Source organism: Megascapheus bottae, chromosome 5 (assembly GCF_031878675.1).
Source record: "Megascapheus bottae isolate mThoBot1 chromosome 5, mThoBot2.hap1, whole genome shotgun sequence".
NCBI lineage: Eukaryota > Metazoa > Chordata > Mammalia > Rodentia > Geomyidae > Megascapheus > Megascapheus bottae.
In genome coordinates, this window is record NC_143513.1 from 8,264,212 (window position 1) to 8,276,811 (window position 12,600).

Sequence of the window (12,600 nt, forward strand, 5' to 3'; positions counted from 1 at the left end):
TCTTTACCATAGCTTAAGTGACAGACACATGCTACCATATCCAGCTGGAGTGTGTGTGTGTGTGTGTGTGTGTGTGTGTGTGTGTGTGTTAGGTGCCAGTCCTGGGGCTTGATCTAGGTGCTATCCCTGAGCTTCTTTTGCTCAAGTCTGTCAAGTCTAGCACTTTACCACTTGAGCTACAGTTCCACCTCTAATTTATTTTTGGTAGTTGACTTTTTTGCCCAGGCTGACTTTAAACTGCAATCATGAGATCTCAGCCTCCAGTATAGCTAAGATTACAGCTATGAGCCACTGTATCTATGGCCACCATATCCAGCTTTTTCTGTTGAGATGAGGAGTCCTATGGTCTATTTTTTTTTCTGAATTGGCCTGACCCTCATCATCTTAACCTCAGCCTCCTGAGTAGCTAGAATGGCAAGTGTTCATGACCACATGTATCCATCTACCTACAGAGAGGAATGGCTATTTTGAATTGCATATTTCCATTTCCTGCCTTGGAGCAAGAAGTTCCCCCTCTCTCCCTCCCTCCCACTCTCCTTTCTCCATGTCATAAAATTTGGCTAAACTTTCCTCTTGTAAGAGTCTCCTGGTTGTAGGACTCCCTTATGTGCTTTTGAGGGCTGTGTCCCAAGCACCTGTGATTTTGCATGGAAACTGACCTGTGAATGATGCTGTCATCCATTCACATGTGACAGAAAGAATAGAAAAGCCTCCATAGCCAAAGAAGCTCAGTTCTGGTTTTAAAAAAAAAGGTGAATTAATGTTGTTCTGCAAATGTTTTCAGCTATTAAAATAGGACGGACTATTCACACTGGAGATATAATAAATGATTCAACTCCCAAACTTAATTTCACCATTAAAAAATAAATCCATGACATTACAGATATTCCATACAGTTTTGTCAGTATGACTCTAGGCCTTTACCAGGCATCAGACAATTGTCTTGTAATTCGGGGTAATGACATCTGGGGTGGAGATTTGTTTTTTAATTAAAGAATTAAAAGGCAGATAAGTGTTTAGAACACATAGAGCAAGTTTATTTGAAAAGCAAAGGAAAGCAACAAAAGAAGAGTCCAATAGAGCCCTCTGGGAGAGCAAGGCATTTCTCTAATCCTTCCCTACCCTGTCCCCCAGCTTTGCACTGACTGCTTGATGGCTCACCTTGGCTCTTTTCATTGGTTGAGCAAGCACCCTGGGAATTATGGGAAGAGGAGGAGCCACGGTGGGACACATGGTGTCAGCCAGGTATTATATCTGCCCCTTTTTATCTCTAGTGATTTACCTACAGTAACCCTTTCTTCTTCTCAAGGGCAAAGAAACCACCCTCTTGTAGTAATGCTCTCTCCTTTGGGAAAGAGAAGAGCCCTGCACCAGCACTCATCCTCCCTCTCCCTTTCTCACCTCCCTCCCATCTCTTTCTTGTTGCTCATTCTTCCCACATATGGGGGAAAGCAACCAGGAGTGGGTCATGAAATCAATTTAGAGGGTCAGTGGCCAGCAATTTAAAATATATATATATATATAATAGGATATAAAATATCAGAGTGTAAATGTATAGTACACACTGAAATATTTTTTATAGGTTCTGGATCATAGCCTAAAATGTATTTCTTACTTTGGACCAGGTTAAAAAAGAAAGAAAGAAAGTTTGAAAGCTAATGTGCTATGACATCCACAAAATAAAAAAAGCATAGTTCAAGCTTGCAGCTAACATTCGATTAGTGAAAGTGTTATGTCCAGCCCAGTATTGATTCTCATGTCTTTCTACCCCAGTGTGTCTGTGCCGGGGACTGAACTCAGCTGTGGAGCCCTGGGGCTGGCCTCTTCTGGTGCAGGTGACTGTAAGGCTACTTTCTTCTTGCTGGCCCACACTTAGGCCAAGGCACCCAGTAAACGTCATTGCTTTGGTCCAGTGTCTGACTACTGTGAGCACATCCTTCTCTCTTATCTCTCACCCACCACAATATATGTTTAAATCCTTCCCTCTTCATTAGAACTTAGGCCCTCCACATCTGTGCCCATTCTTGAGGTTCTGTGTTGTGACCCTAAATATTTCTAGAAGGCCAATGACAATCTGGGGATAATATCTGCAACATAAATGATACTCTGAGAGTCCATATATAAAAAGCAATTCCAGGGCCAGGAGTGTGGCCTAGTGGTTGAGTGCTTGCCTAGAATGCACAAAGCCCTGGGTTTGATTCCTCAGTACCACATACACATAAAAAAGCCAGAAGTGGTGCCATGGCTCAAGTGGTAGAGTTCTAGCCTTGAGAAAGCTGAGGGGCAGCGCCCAGGCTCTGAGTTCAATACCTAGGACTGGCAAATACATACATACATACATACATACATACATACATACATACATACATACATACATACATACATACAGCAATCAAAAGAAAAAGCTGTGGCTCAAAGGTAGAGCGCTAGCCTTGAGTAAGCTCAAGGACAGTGCTCAGGCCTTGAGTTCAAGGCCCAGGACTGGCCAAAAGAAAAGCCATTCCAGCTTATATAGGGAGGCAGAAAAACAGAAAGAGCCCAGCAGGCACTTTCCCCCTGAGCCACACCCCAGCTCTCATTTTGCATTGGTTATTAGTTTGTTTTTCCCCAACAGATGTTGAGGCCACACACCCAAGACCAAGGCATGAGCCCCGCTCTCTGCCCTAGAAGCAGATCCTCACTGACCTCCCATGGCCAACGAATTTTCTATAAGTGCCCTAATTCTGTTCCAGAGGACTCCACCTTCATGGTCTCAAGTGAACTAAAGCCTTCAATCATAAAGATAGGATATGATATGAGCAACAAGAATTGAGGAGTGGTGGTAATAGGTGGCCTCAGTTTCCTGGTATCTGCCCCCAAAGCCACGTAGACTGGAGCCTGCAGATCCAGTGGTGAGGATGAAGATGGAAAGACCACGTGCCAGCTGTGCAGCACTGAGGTGGACTGAAAGAACAGCCCACCTGCCCTCGGGCCTTCAGGCCTCTGTTTTTCACTTCAGCTCCACTTTTGTGCAGGCTTCAGTTACAGATCTTTCTCAACCTGTGGTGCAACCAGGCAGGCCTGGAAAAGGAGGACTCCTGGCGTGGCACTTGAGCTGTTTAGCCTGATCTGAGACTGCTGGCCAGGTCTGCGGCAGGGTGACATTCATTTCCACTTCACCTGCCTAACTCTAGGGCCCCTCCTCATCTCAGTCCTCCAGCCAGATTCATTTTAACTTAATCCCTATTGGTTCCCACGTGCTGCATGTGTGACATGGAGAGGCCTAAACTTTCCAAATATATACTTACAGAGACCCACTTCCCCTCGTCCTCTCTTGTAAGTCACAGGATTCAGTACTTTATGGGGTTGGGTTTTTTGTTTGTTTTTTTCCTTCTTAGTAGCACAAGTTTGCAGGGAGAGTGTTTGTCTGGGCAGGAGAACTATCTCCCTTATAGGACCTTGACTGAAGTTTCTGGAAGCTTCATTTGTTCCTTCATTTAGGTTCCTTCTTAGTATGTCTCTGGTGTCTTCAAATAGTGGTGGCTGTTCCACTCCATGCAGCTTTTAGTGGGAGGCTTATCTGTCATCTATCTCCCGTCACCCAGCTGAGATGGAAGTCTTCATATTTATATATATAATATATATAAATATATGCTTATCTGTGAATAAATATATGTATATAAGCATGTAATATATAAAAATATAAGTATTTGCAAATATACATATATAAGTATACATAGTACTCAGGGCCTTGACCTTCTTTGGCTTGCTTGTTTGGTGCTGTACCACCTAAGCCATGTCTCCAGCTCAGCTTTCTGGGTTGGGTAGAAAGAGTGTCTCAGTGTTCTTTCTAAGCTATTTTTAAACTACAGTCCAGGAGATTTCATTCTCCTGAATAGCTAGGATTACAGGCCACCACTGGTGCTCAGTTTCTGTGTTCAGTTGTTAACGGATTCAAAATAGTGGACTTAAGCCAAGTGCTGTCGGGTCATAACTGTAATTCTATCACCTTAGGAGGCTGAGATCTAAGGAGCATAGTTTAAAGCCAGCCTGGGCAAGAGAGTCTGTGAGACTCTTAGACCTATAATTATTCAGACAGAAGTGGAGCTATTGCTCTGCTGAGGGAAAAAAAAATGTTCAGAGACAGCACCTAGGCCATGAGTTCAAGCCCCAGGACTGGTACATACAAAAATATAAAAATATACTACTACTACTAACAATAATAATAATAATAATGGACTTGGAGATTCATTAAACTGTAAGACCAAAAGCACTTTATGCCGCTTGGCTGTATGTTTGGTCACCTTCACGTTTTAGCAATAGGAATAGAGCCCAGTGTGCCTGTCTTCCCTGTGTAGTTTGATGAGCTCGGACAGATGAGCACACAAGAGTATCTGTGTCATTTCATTTTTAAACGTAGTCTCTTTCCACTGTCTAACTTAATCAACACTAAAATAACTTTGGCATGATAGTCAGAATCCATAAATCAGAACAAATGTTTATAAATTGGATTTTCACAATGTTTACTTAAGCAAAAGTGTGAATTACCATTTTAATACAGCGCTCTTCCATCCGCCTCATAAGCCTGCTTTAGAAGGTGAATAAATGTTTGTGAAACATAGTGAATTACTTACTTTGTTTTCAAATTAAGTTTCTCAAATCTTTGCTTTCAGTAATAAACAACTTTAAATAAATCTGGCCTTAACATCTGGGTCTAAGTTTTTTTTTGTTTTTGTTTTTGTTTTTTTGCTTGTTGGTTTTGTTTGGTTTTTGTCATGGGACTTGAACTCAGGGCTTGTTTTCACAGAGCTTTTCCACACAATGCTAGCACTCTACCACTTTGAGCTACAGCACCACTTCTAGTTTTTAGGTGGTTAATTTGAGATAAGAGTCTCCTGGGCTTTCCTGCCCAGGCTGGCTTCAAACTGTGATCCTCAGATCTCAGCCTTCTGAGTAGCTAGGATTATAGGAGTAGCCACCTGCTGGGGCTTAAGTTACTTTTCAATAACATTTTAGTTTAGTTATGTTTTTGTTGCTGGTGGTGGTGGTAGGGTTTGAAAGCTGGGCCTGGTTTCTGTCCCTGGGCTCCTTTTGCTCAAGGCTAGGGCTCTACCACTTTGAGCCACGTCACAGTGCCACTTCCAGCTTGTTCTATGATTAATTGGAGCCTGCCCAGCTGGCTTTAAACCATGATTCTCAGACCTCAGCCTCCTGAGTAGCTAGGATTATAGGTGTGAACCATTGGCTCACATTTCTTTTGTTCTTTTTTGAACCATACTCTATATCCCGTTTTCTCTTAATTTTCTGACACTCTCAAATTATGTCATCAAGAAGGTTTGAGGAACAAGGCTACCCCCAAATCATGTGTTCTGCACACATCTTTCTCAACCTTTTACCGGTTTAGTGTTGTAATTCTCTAAAGTCAAGGTCAACAAAGGAAATACCAGGAAATGAGAACTTGCTAGAGGGGAGGGTGGGACCGAGGGGAGAAGGGTAGATAATGAAGGTGGAAGGGGAAAAAATGCAGGCAAGAATTCAGACAAGGAAAGGGGTGAGTTAAAGGGAGGTCATGATGCTAAAGGAGTGACAGATCCAGATGTGTTTTGATAATAAACTGCTTTGTTAAATGGCAAAAAAAACAATACATAATTTAAAAATTACGCAAAGTAAGGGAAGGGGAGGGCTGAGAAGGGTGAGTGAAAACATTGAAAGGGATGGCATTAAGACCACTGTATTCATAAAGTGCTTTGGTGAATGGCAGCGCCCTTGTACAACTACCTACAGGTAATAAAAATATTTTAAAATATCTTTCTGGAGGCTCCACACCCGATGCTATGGCTGTGCAGAGAAGGATCCTGAAAGGAGCCAAGGCCCCAAGGAGGGAAGAGGTGGAGGAAAGAGAAGAGAAAGAGGAGGAGGAAGAAGAAGAGGAAGGGGAGGGAATGCTAAGAATCCAGTCCAGGACTTTATACTAGGACTGTACCACCAAACCCTGCTAGTTTCTTTTGTCAGTCCTGAAACAGTCATGAAATTTGTAAATAGTTAAAGAGAACAAACAATATTGAGTGTCAGTGTGTAAACAAACGACACCACGTGTGAGTACAAGGTAGTGCTCCTGGGCATGAGGAGATGTGCCTGCACACTTCAATTGGTTGTGCATGCTGGAGTCCTGGCTACAGCAGGGCCAGAGCCACTTACAGAAATGAGGGATTTGTATTTGAAGAATGACTCATATAAGTCTATTACAGCTCAGTTCACATTTCATGACTCACAGGACTTGAAGGAACAGGTTTTATGACTTGAAGACATAGAAAATGTCCCAGTGATTTTGGTTGGCAGTAAATATGATCTGGGGATCTCATGTGCTCATCATAAGCAAAGAACAGGGCCAGAATTTAGCAAGACGGTGGTATAAGTGTGCCTTATTAAGATCTTCTTCAAAGTCAATGACCAAGGTGGAGGTATTTTATGATCTAATCAGACAGATAAATAAACAACACCAATGGAAAAGAAGAAGCCCAAAAGGGCATCATGTCTACTGTTCTAGACCACTCACCCAGATTACAGAAATGAAAAACTGTTGCCTAATTGGAAAGTGCCAGCATTCCAGATTTCAAACAAAACTAAATCTGAGGAGGTTTCTCCTGTTTTATGTATTTTGTGAAAAGTTTAGATCATATATCGCTTTGCACAAGTTCCCTGGGGCATTGGGGGTGGGGGGAATCAAGTTGATCTGTGGAAATTAAGACAATACTATTTCTCCTTTGTGAGAGCAGTTATAACAGATGTGAAAATAAATATCCTTGACTCTAATGCAATTAGATAAAAGAACAAGGAGGCCTTTCAAATGCTAGATGTTGCTTCTATAATCAAATTATTTCATTTTCTCATGATTCCATCCTGTCAAGCACTAAAAAGTAGACCCATTATACTGTGTCCATAATGGTACAGATTATAAAATTTCCTCTCATGGCAGCAAATAACTTTTTCAAGGCATTGACTTCATTTTTTATTTTAAAATCATGAAATATCATCTGTCAGTATATCCTAATTAAAATTATTTGTGCATAATGTTTTGGAAAACTGGAAAATTTTTATAGGAAAAATGCTGTGATAATTGATTCCTATGGCTTTCAAAGCTGAAATATATAATATACTAAACCCACTCTAATATTGCTTCTGTGTTTTGTGTCAGAATAGGTTACAGCTTTTATGGATGGTTAGATTCTAGTACATTTTCAAACATATGAGAAATTTTTCATACTTCCTATGTAGGCTTTCAACATTTTGCAGTATTTTGAATATTGTGGTTTAAACATTAAGAGTCTTATTTTGGTATATTGTTGTGTGTTGTTGTTATTAATTATGCATTAGTGATTCCTTGGCTTTCCTAAGGTTTCTTTTCCTTTACAATCTTTAATACTCCATTGGAAAATTATGCATGTTGACACATTTTGGTCTGTTCTCCCTTGGTCATGCATAGATTCATGGTACCTTCTGTAGTTTAAAATACTATCTCGAATCATTTTGGAAAATGTATATATTCCACTTGTTCCCCTGGGATGATTCTATTTTTTTGAAACCTCATTTCCCTGTTCAAATGTATCAACAGACTATGACTCTGGCCTGAATTTATCCAACCACCTGCCTACATAAATATTTTCATTGGTTTGTAATGAATTGGTGTTGGTTGCCTTCTCCCAACAATGGCAGTAGTGAGCTAATGTTCCAAAGACTATATGGCCTTCAATTCTCAAAACATTAGTATTATTATCAAGCCCTGTTTAGGAGTTCTTGTTGTTTTTCCTCAAAGTAAGGGCCATTTTTGAACTATTAAGGAAAGTGAATTATTCAGAAAAGTATTTTATGGTAAGCAAAAATATTTGCACAGAATCACATCACTTTTGCCAAAGCTTACTGTGTATTTAATATTAAGCACATTTGTGTGACTAGATAAACACATTGCTATAGGCTGAATATTTGGAAGAAATATGTGAATTTAAGGAGCAATTCTAATGATGTGTGCTGTTATTTTTATTTTGACATACTTAGTATAGACCACAATTAATTATTGTCACGCCTTAAGATCTTTAAATAATTTAGTGTTTTTCATAGTTAACTACAAAACAATTCATGAAATTTCCTTTCTATATTGTTTTATTTTTCTTATGAAACATTTTATGTTTAGCAATAGCAGATATGTTAGCCATTTCCCCAGGTTTCTTGCAGATTAAATCTTCAGGACACAATTCAGTTCATTTGTCTAGATAATAAAATATTTGCGACTATTTTCTGTTGAATTTCATTATCATCACCCTCAATTGTCCCAGCTGCTCTTGCATTCTTGATTCCTATACTATATAAATTTTATACTTTATTTTACATGTATTTATTTAGAAGGTGCTGAGTTTTGAACACAGGGCCTCTTGCTTGACTTGCTAGGTTAGAACTCTTCCACTTGACTCAGGATCCAGCATTGGCTATTTTTGAGGTAGAATTAGTGACTTTTCTACCTAGGTTGATCTCCAGCTGTGAATTTCCAGATCTCAGCTTCCTGAAGAGCTAAGATTGCAGGCATTGCAGGTCCCTTGCTTTGAATTTTATATATTATTAAGCTAGTTTAGGTATGTAAAAATGTTAATGACACAGTTTTTTGGTCAGTATAAGGAATATGGGTATAGTTAAACACGTAAATTTTACATTACAAACAAAAGTGCTTGTCTTCTTCAACAAAATATATCATAAAATGATCATGAAATAAACTTTTTATTAAGTCTGTCATGAAGCTAGGAACATTTTATTTGGCCTACATGCCGGGTTTGTCACAATAAATGGAGTGTCTTCCTAAAGAAGTTCTGAATTAACTTTCACTTCTGAATCTGTGGCAGGAAGCCAATACTCCATTGACAAGGACCATGCATTGACCAGCGTGCAGCTAGAACTCCTGAATGTCCTCATTCACTTCAATAAGCAATGTTGCCACACATTTTCAGCCTCAGTCCACAAGATGAAGCCATCTAAAATCTATTGAAAAAGGAAGAAAAAAATAAATAAATAAAACTAACAACTCTTCAAACCATACCAGCAAGCCCCCCCCTACTTTTCCCACACAACATTTAGTTGCATGGGAAAGCAGTTGCCTAGCATGCCAGAAGACCTGGATTCAATTCCTCAGTACTACATTCACAGAAAAAGCTGGAAGTGGTGCTATGGTTCAAGTGGTAGAGCGCTAGCCTTGAGAAAGCACAAGTACAGTGCTTAGGCCTTGATTTCAAGACCAAGAACTGGCAAAGAAAAAAGATGATAGATTGAGGCTGGATGCTAGTGGCTCATGTCTATGATCCTAGTGACTCAGGAGACTGAGATCTGAGGATCAAGGTTCAAAGTCAGCCCAGGCACTAAAGTTTGTGAGAGTCTTACCTCCAATTAACCACCAGAAAACCAGAAGTGGTGCTGTGGCTCAAGTACTAGCCTTGAGCTGAAAAGCTCAGGGACAGCATCCAGAGTTCAAGCCCCATGATCAACAACAATAACAACAAAAAAATAGAATAGTTGCAAGCTTTGAGTATTTTTAATATTTCACATTGTTTCCAAGTACTGAAGCACTAATTATGGTCAACTAATGTGTAAGATTATATCATAACAAAATCAGAAAGACTAAAGTGGGATGTTTATTTCAAGTGGTAGAGCATCAAGAATTGAGCACACAAGCTAATGGACATCATCCAGGCCCTGAGTTCAAGCTTCAGAACCTCAGGCCCTGAGTTCAAACATCAGAACCTCAGGCCCTGAGTTCAAGCCCCAGTACCAGCACAAAAAAAAGATAAAAATGAGCCCGGGAGTTTGGCCTAGTGGTTAAAGTGCTTGCCTAGCATGCACAAAGACCCGGGTTCGATTCCTTGGTACCACATACATACAAAAAGGCTGGAAGTGGGTTCTGAGGCTCAAGTGGTAGAGCTCTAGCCTTGAGAAAGTCCAAAGACAGCGTTCAGGCCCTGAGCTCAAGCCCAGGACTGGCAAAAAAAAATGAAGCAAAAAGGAAAAATATAGAATATTACTTTAAATACTATATATAAAATAATGAGTCATATAATAATATAACACTAAAATATTATATTGAATTCAAAATCAGCCTCGGCAGGAATGTGTATGAGGCTCTTATCTCTAATTTAGCAGGCAAATACCAAAAATGGAGATGTCATTCAAGCGATAGAGCACCAGCCTTGAGCACAAAAGCTTAGGGATAGTGCCCAGCCACAGTGCCAGGACACACCCCAAAATTAACCACCATCATCAACTTAGATTCATTCCAGGAGTGTAATGCTGGGTCACTACACATTTATTAGTAAACAAATACAATACATAAAGAAAAGCAAAGACCAGAATCACATGATCATGTCAATTGATTCAGAAAGACCCTGTGACAAACACAACACATTTTTATGATATAAATTCTGGGAAAATTAGGAAAAGAAGACTTATGCCTTAACATAATAAAAGCTATATATGAGAAATTTACAGTCACCATCATTCTAGATAGGGCAACACTGAAACGATTTCCTCTGATTTCAGAGAAAGAAGACAAGGATGTCTGCTCTCTCTATTCCTACCCATTACATTACTGGAATCTCTAGCCTCAGACCAAAGGCAAGAGAAAGATAAGAAAGAGAGGGAAACGGGTACCAAGACATGTGAAAGGGTATCAATGTATGTGAATTAATGCACCTTCTATCTGGCAAATATCATGTAACCCTTTTACTAATTACAATAAAAAAAAGAACATACAGAAAAAAAAAAGAAAGAGATTCCTATGGAAGGGAGAGGCAGACTATCCCTAGTTGGGGATGCTATGTTCTTATACCTGAAGCTCCAAGAAGACGTGATCTCTGAACTCTTGGTTTTGAGAATTATCTTGATATAAATGTAGCCTGATATAAAAATTCAATGAGAAAAAAGTAGCTTTTCTAGCCATATAATGAATGACTGTTGTCCTTAATGTACTATATTATCTCTCATCTCTTTTGCCATCCCTTGGTTATCTCATATTGTTATAATATTTCACATTATTATCTGATATATTTTATATGGGCTTAATTGGTTATTTGAAATTGGATAGGGAAGGGGGGAAATCAAGATAAGAAAGGGGAAGGTGGGAGGGAAATGGGGACCATGTCATAAGAAAGGATATCAATGTTGTGAAGTTATGCACCTTCAATCTGGTGAATATAATGTAACCCCTCTATTAATCACAATAAAAAAAAGAAAAAAGTAGCTTTTCTGTATATTAACAATGAGCAGTTGGAGAGGAGAACTGGAAGAACATCTCCATTTACAATGGCCTCCAAAAAATAACTACTAATAAACTGAATCACATTGAAAACTGTAACGCTTGGATGAGGAAATGGGGCACCAGAATTTGGAAAGAACTTGATTGTTTCTGATTTGACAGAATATGGGTGAAATGACCACACCATCAAAGGCAATCTTTAAATTCAATGTAATACTCACCAAAACCCAATGCTATTCTCACACAAGCAGAAAACGGGCCTTAAACTATAAGAGCTGATGTGCGGGCCGGTGTTCATAGCACAGAAGTGGAAGCTGGACCCTGGTCCCAAGCCTGAACTGGCTGGTGACTTACCACTTGAACCACAGCTCCCCTTCTATCTCTGTAGTTGTTAATAGGAGGTAAGATTCTCAAGGACTTCCCAGCCTAGACTGGGTTTGAATCCCCATCCTCACAACTCAGGATCCTGGAGAGCTAAAATTGCCGACTGTAAGTGTTTTGCTAATAGGAAAATCAGGACACCAGAGCTTTTTTTTAGGTGGGTTGTATAGATTGCTATTTCCTATTTTTTTTGTCTTTTATGATCTCATCTGGGTGTAATGGTCATGTCTCCCCAGCTCTGTGTGCAGGTTGAAGCCAGCCTGGGAAACAGGGCATGAGAGTTCAAGTCAAGCAAAGAAGAAGGCACAGGAAGGCATGCCTGCCATCCCAGATGAGGCAGGAAGTGAGAAATAGTAGGATGGCGGCTCCGGCTCCTGCCTAGAGCAGAAGCAAGTTCTTTTCTCCACCATGACCACACAGAAAAGACTGCAGGCCAGACTCAGGGGTGGAGGAAGATCAACTTCATCCAACTTCATCCAAGCCACCAACTGTAACATCCCTCAATATGGTGCTTGCTGCTTTAATACTGATGCCATCTTGGTTATTATCACCACACAATATAGACTCTGCATACATTTTCATTCCAGTTAGATAAATGTCAAACACATTTGACATAACATTTACCATGTGCACTCATTCATTTTCAACATGCATCTACCTGGCTGACAGGAAGAGGCCTTTTAGGTTTTCCCAGATCATCATCAATTTTCTCATCAGAAAAAAAGGAGGCCAGGGTGATGTAGTTCAATAGTTAGTATTGAACAGAGTAATTAGCAAACTCCAAATCCTGTCAACAGCACCCAGTCCCCCACATCTGTCCTTCAAACATTAATACTGAAAACACTTCCAAGCATAAATGGGGAGGAATTATTTTTACCTCTACACCAGCCCTGAAAAAGGGAATTTTTCAGGTTGAAGTTCAAGTTCATCCAAGGAATTCAGAATCAATAAAG